This window comes from Pogoniulus pusillus, chromosome 30, assembly GCF_015220805.1.
Source record: "Pogoniulus pusillus isolate bPogPus1 chromosome 30, bPogPus1.pri, whole genome shotgun sequence".
NCBI lineage: Eukaryota > Metazoa > Chordata > Aves > Piciformes > Lybiidae > Pogoniulus > Pogoniulus pusillus.
Window position 1 is genome coordinate 17254883 of NC_087293.1, and position 6016 is coordinate 17260898.

General features: G+C 52.8%; 1 long non-coding RNA gene across 1 annotated transcript; it reads right to left on the reverse strand.

Moving 5' to 3' along the window:
• Nucleotides 1–3275: 3275 nt before the first annotated feature.
• On the reverse strand, nucleotides 3276–6010 carry LOC135188763 (uncharacterized). The gene is made up of 2 exons (XR_010307823.1): nucleotides 5978–6010; nucleotides 3276–5926 (listed from the first exon to the last, which is right to left on the reverse strand). It is a non-coding gene; the product is annotated as an uncharacterized LOC135188763 (long non-coding RNA).
• Between the last annotated feature and the right edge of the window lie 6 nt (nucleotides 6011–6016).

A 6016-nucleotide genomic window follows, 5' to 3' on the forward strand; every position in this document is an offset into this window, starting at 1 on the left:
CTTGCTCCCAGGGCAAGCTCAGAACCTGGCTGTGGCTGCTCACAGTCATAGTTAACAGGAGCTGGCATGGCAGGGGTTTGCTTGGCAGCAGGCAAGGCTTAGAGCTCCCATTCCTGTCACCTGCAAAACTGGCCACAGCCTCTGGCTGATGGAACTGCTCAGTATCACAGGAGCAGAGCTGCTGGAAGGCAGCAGTACAGGAAACAATTCTGTTCAGTGCTGACTGAATGCCTGACAGGTCACACAGCCATGGTGAAGGTCGGGAGTCTCCTTTGCCCCACGGTTCAGGCCACTGCAACCAGCATCCTTCTCCCCAAGGCACTGCTTTGCTTTCTGTGGCCCCGTGGTAAAAAGCTGTATCAGCATGGATTCAAAATGACCTTCACCCAGCCTGGATCAGCATGGCCAGAGACAGCAGGTCCAGTGCACCTGCCCCAAAGAAGGCTTCAGCACCTGCCACTGTTCAGCCCTTCAGCACACCTCCAAAATAGGAACTTGGCAAACAAAGCTACCAGAGTGCATTGCTAAGCAGAACGCTCTGCCGAGTCCCCACACCAGGACTGCATGTTATAGGGCACTTGCCAACTCCTGACTCAACTTCATTTGTTATGCTCTAGAAAGGTCATGACGATTCCAAAAGATAACATCTCTGTCTGTCAAGCCACCTTCCTTATTTTCATTGGCCCAGACCCTCACGTTCCACACCAACAATAACAGGACATGGGTTCAAGAGGCACCCTGAGTGCAGCCTACCCTGAGATGGCCCAGGCTTGTTTTGCACTCTCCATAGAAACTGATCCAGGCTGCTCATTTCCATTTATTAGGAACTTTTCCCCCCTGGATGCAATCACCACACTGCACAAGAGCTCTGCATCCCTGGGAACCTCACACCCCAGGCACAAGCGTTCACAGCCAAATGATGCACCTGTAAGTTCTCCAGCAATCCAGCTGAGAAATGCTTAACTCCCATTTAGAACTAATACCCTGGACTGGCATGAGCCCAAAAGATATCCCCATCAGGCCAGCCGAGGCAGCAAGATAGCTCATGCAGCACAGGGACTTGCTTCCCTGTCACTATGAGCTGTTTCCTGATCTCCTTGCCTTAAGCAAGGAAACAAACCCAACTCAGAGCAGCCTAGAGTTCTGGGCAAGTCCTTGGCAACCAAAGCCTGAGCAACTGCAGCTCCAGTGCTGTCAGGTGTCCAAGCTAGCAGGTCTAAAGACTGTCCTGGGCTCTGTAGAAGTTGCAGTCACCTCTCTGGATTGCAGCTGTACACTCCCAGAATCCACAGTCCCAAGTCTGAGTTCAGTACAGCAGACTCAGACCACACAGTGTGGATGTGCACTCAAACAACTTCACCTTCACACAGCTTGGCCTGAACTTGCAGAAAGCTCTTTCTGCAGTCCTCGCCTCCAGCACGCTAGGAACTCTCCATGCTGCTCCGACCCAGACCGAGATAATTTTGTGTGTTGCAAGGACTTCAGCTCTTGAAACGAATTCCTGATTTTCTGACCTCAGGGTACCTCTTTCCTTGCAGGATCTCAGCAGTCACACAGCAGAGGCGATCGTGCTTCTAAGAGCCACTCACCTTACCGACACAACTCCTCCCCCAGTCCCATCCGCTGGGTCATTTCTGAGGAGACCTCTCCAGCGTTCGGCAGCGTCCCCTCATTCTTCTCAGAACAGCACTGAAGAGGAGGCTGGGAAGTTAGGGAGAAATCCAGCTCCACCTGCTACTCGGAGAGCCTCCAGCCTGCAGGGAGTTACATCTAACCTGAGGACTTTGTTTGGGGATCAGAGAAGGTCACTCTGAGCTGGCAGAGGTCTCTCTCCCTCCCCTGACTGACCACGTGGAGAGTCTCACTCCTCACTTGCTAGCTTCATTCAAACACAAGACGGTGGAAATCCTTCCTGTGGGAGTAAGTCGTGAGGTTCACAGAGCCTCAGACAAGGTGCTGAGATCTTAACTCCCTGCACCCTCTCCTGGGAACACGCAGTGGTCAGGAGCACAGCAGACACTCCTACCTACTCTTCTTAGGAGCAAAGCCTCCTGTTTGGGGCAGAAGTGGCAAGGAGGATCCTGCTGCTTCAAGTACTCTGAAAAGCTCTTTGGCCAAAAACATTCTCCAGCCATTAGTAGGGAAAATGCCATCTTCCATAGCCCTGTTCTACCTCACCATTCACAAATGCCATCTGCTGCACTCCGTCTTACCCTGTCCTCAAGACAAATCTGAGTCAACAGCCGTAGCCCTGCACAGTCCTTCCTCTGGGTGACTGAGCCACGCTGTGGATTTCTGCGCAGAGATCTCCAAACTGGGCCAACTGTGTTGCTAAACTGGGAGCTCTCTCTGTTCTCTTCAGTACTTTCTTCCCCAGCCCAGGTAGGGCCATTGTTCCCCCCAGGCTCCTGCCGATGCCCATTGTTCCTCCGGGCTCCTGGTCTTTGATGCTGCAGAACAAAATGCACATTGTTTGAGAAAGGAGGGGGAAATCAGAAAGCTTTGCAATTACACAGTTGGTTGAACAGCTGCAGAGCACCAGGGTGCCAGCACCTCTCCACAGAGGGGCCTTCTGCCCAGCTGCAAAGTGAACCAGAAGAGGGAATGGTCAGGGACTGATGGCTATCTGGTGAGCCTGCATCACTTCCAAAAGCTCTGCATTGTACAGACCTTCACTGATTCCCTCACAGACACAAGTGGTAGCTGCCAGCTGGACAAAGCTGGGATTGAATCCTGCTACATCCTGTCAGCATTGCTCAGAACTGGCCTGAGCCACCACAGCAGCATCTGGATTCACTGCCTGCATTTCCAGACTGATTCAGCTGCTCAGCCTGAACAGCATTGGCAGAACAGGGCAGAGGTCTGAAATTGTGATGGCCTTGCAAGAAAGTGAGAGGTGCAGCAGCAGGGCCATGTGGAAGAGGAGGTGGCAGGCTGGGATGCCCTGGTCACAGCTGGCCGAGGGGTTCCACAGTCTGGCTCTGGCTCCACCAGCTTGTGCTGTGTGGTTTGGGCAGATGCAACACTCTGCCTCCTATTCAGTACACAGCTCCGAGCGTTTAGTGCCAAGATGACAGGTCCCCAAAAGCCAGGGATGTGAGGAGTCTTCCAGACCTGCTGGGTCTGCCACCTTATCCGTGCTAGCACCTCCTGCAAAAGAACAGTGCCAGGGAGAGCTCTCGGGAAGGATCAGGCTGTGGAGACAGCTAAGAACATCACGCCCAGAGCAGGGCCGGCCAGCCCCATCTGCCTGGGACAGAGGCACTCACACTCCCTTTTACAAACATACTTTATTATTTTAACGCTTACTAAGAAATGTAACCAAGACAGACTCAGCAGCACCAGCAGCTCCTCACTGCCCAGCAGTCTGATGACTTCACAGATAGGAAAACTTCACAGATTCAAGAAAACCTTTGGTCAACGCACTTTAAATACATCTGCATGCACAGGTTCTCCCACCCCTCCCTCCCTTCCCACTGCTAAGTGACAAACAGGAGGAAAGCAACAACTCTATTCATGAAACATTTAAATTAGAAGAGGAATTGTTTTCTAGTGCCAGCATGTGCAGCAGGCCAGGAGCAGGAACTCCAGCTCCTGGGATGGGGAAGCAAGGCATGCTCTCAGAACAGGTTCCAGTCTTGGTTTGAACACAGCCTTGTGTGAACAGTCCCAGCAGACAGCCAAGACAGGGAATGACACACGACACCACCCCAGTCTGCCAGGGATAGCTGCCTGCACACCCTGAGGATCTAGTGTGGTTGTAGCTACCCTTGATGTGTTTTACTGTGAAGAAGGCCAAAAGCTCAGGGCTCTAAAGCAAAACCTCTCTGGTATGATTCAGTGCACTTTGATGCCCAAAACAAATTGGGAGAGAACTATTAGGCAGCTAAACTTAGCAAACACCAAGAGCAAGTGTGGTGGAGCTTTACTGCTTTGCAGTGCTGTCTCAGCAGGCTCGTCCTGTCCATGCAGCACGGCTGGACTGCTCTGCTTTTGGGTAGGGCTCATGCTCAGGAAGCAGACAGGCTTGGGTTTGGATCTGGAAATGCTGCTGAAACAAGACAACCTATATGGAAAGGAGAATCCTCCAAGCATTAGCTCTGCCTCAGTCATGTACAGACCACATGAAGTCAACCTTCTGTGCACGTCAGGCAGGGCTGACCCTCTGCAGTGACTCCAGGAGGGCTGTAAGAGTACATCCTTCCCAGAGTCCTTCCCCAGCAAGTCATACCTGGGTCTCATGCCAGCACCATCTGTGCAAGCCTCTGCACCTCTCAGCACATTCCTGCTCCCCTGAATTCCTCCCAAACACCTTCTGTGCAAATCTTTCTTCGTGCCCAAGATTTCCCATCCACTGCAACCCTCCAGCCTGCTCCCACACCTTGGAGACTTTTCTACATCCAGCAGCATCCTGGAGCCCCTTCTCAAAGGCACATCAAGGATTTAGGCTACTCCACATAACTCCCAAGTCCATCCTAGCACCAAAGGGGATCAATGCTAACCCCTTTCTGTCTACAGTAACCCCAGCTGCCCCCCATGCCAAATTGCTTCTCTGCTGAAGAGCTGCAGATGAAGTCTGCAGGCCCAAGCTGTGAGCGAGTTTATTCACACACACCCAAAGCAGTGTCCTGTTGAGGAGACTGCCACAAGAACTCTTGATAAAGTGACTCCTGGCAACTAATCAAACTCAACTTTCTCCAGAGCCCTATAAAGCAAATACACCCTGGAGCCTAAGAGTCTCCAGGGAACGGTGAGCTCCACAGAAGGCCTTCTGCCAAGGGAGGCAGCGCATCTCTCCAGCAGGCTGGAGCCAGTCTTACTGAGATGTTCCAGTTCAATGAAATTAGTCTCTTCTTGCCCCAGCTCTCACTCTCTGGACCCACTGCACCTTGGATTCCCAAGGAGGTCTTCTCCAGCTTCTCCTGATGATCAACTTGTCCTTCCTTTTCCTTGGTGCCATCGCAGCTATTATGACTTTTCAACAGCTAAAGGTGAGAATGGGGATGGGAGTGGAGAGATTAGGAAAAACTGAGCCCCTGTTCATTTTTCTACTGATCCTTGCCCTGTGCTGTTTGGAAGAGACACTTCTTTCAAGGGTGGAGAGTGCTGCCAGGAGAAGCAAGGAGCACTCTTTAGTGATGAGACCCTAGAGCTTCTTTTTCCCTTTTGAAACAAGAAAGCCTCAAAATCGTGACCCTTAGGACACAAGAAATAAGTTGTCCAAAATTCTATTCAAGAGGCTCATGCTGCTCCCAGCAACTGCTTTAGAGACATCTGAAGGTCCATCTCAGACACATGTTTGCCAGAAGGCACTGCAGTGTGTGGTGCCGTTGCCATCCCTTCCTTCCTGCCGCTAGACACTTCCAGTTCTCTCTAAACCATGCTGCCTCCTCCTTCCCACGACACTTCCTGCACACATCCCCTGGACCCTTCACACCCTTTTCAACTCTGGATCACGACCATTGAAAGAGACTGGACACACTTGGGGGCATCTCAAAAGGCAACAGCAAAGCTGATCCCAAGACATCTGGAAACTCAACAAGCTCACAGGGCGACCTGGTTGGGCAGGAAGGCTTTCCAGAGGCACATCAACACAGATCGGCTTTGATTCCTGCGGCAAGCAAGCAAGCAGCTGCTGTGCCAGAGCGTGAAGGAGCTCAGCAAACAATAGGAAGCAACCCAGGCACAGCAGCTGCTGGAGGTCTGAGGCAACCCTTCAGGATGGCAGCTGAGGCTCCTCCGGAGCCGCTTCCGCGGCCGCCTGCGCTCCAGCACGAGCAGCGCTGGTATTTTCCCACACTTCCTCCTCTGCGCTGCCCCTTTGAGGACCTGATTGTTACTGACACTGCCGCCGGACGCCATCCGCGGCTGTTCTTAGAAACACGCAGCTCCCAGCCGCAGCCCAAAGACAGAGACCCCCAGCTACCTGCCCGAGCTCCTCCGAGCCCCTGCAGCAGCGGCAGAGGCCCCCAGCTACCTGCCCGAGCCCCTGCAGCAGCGGCAGAGGCCCCCAGCT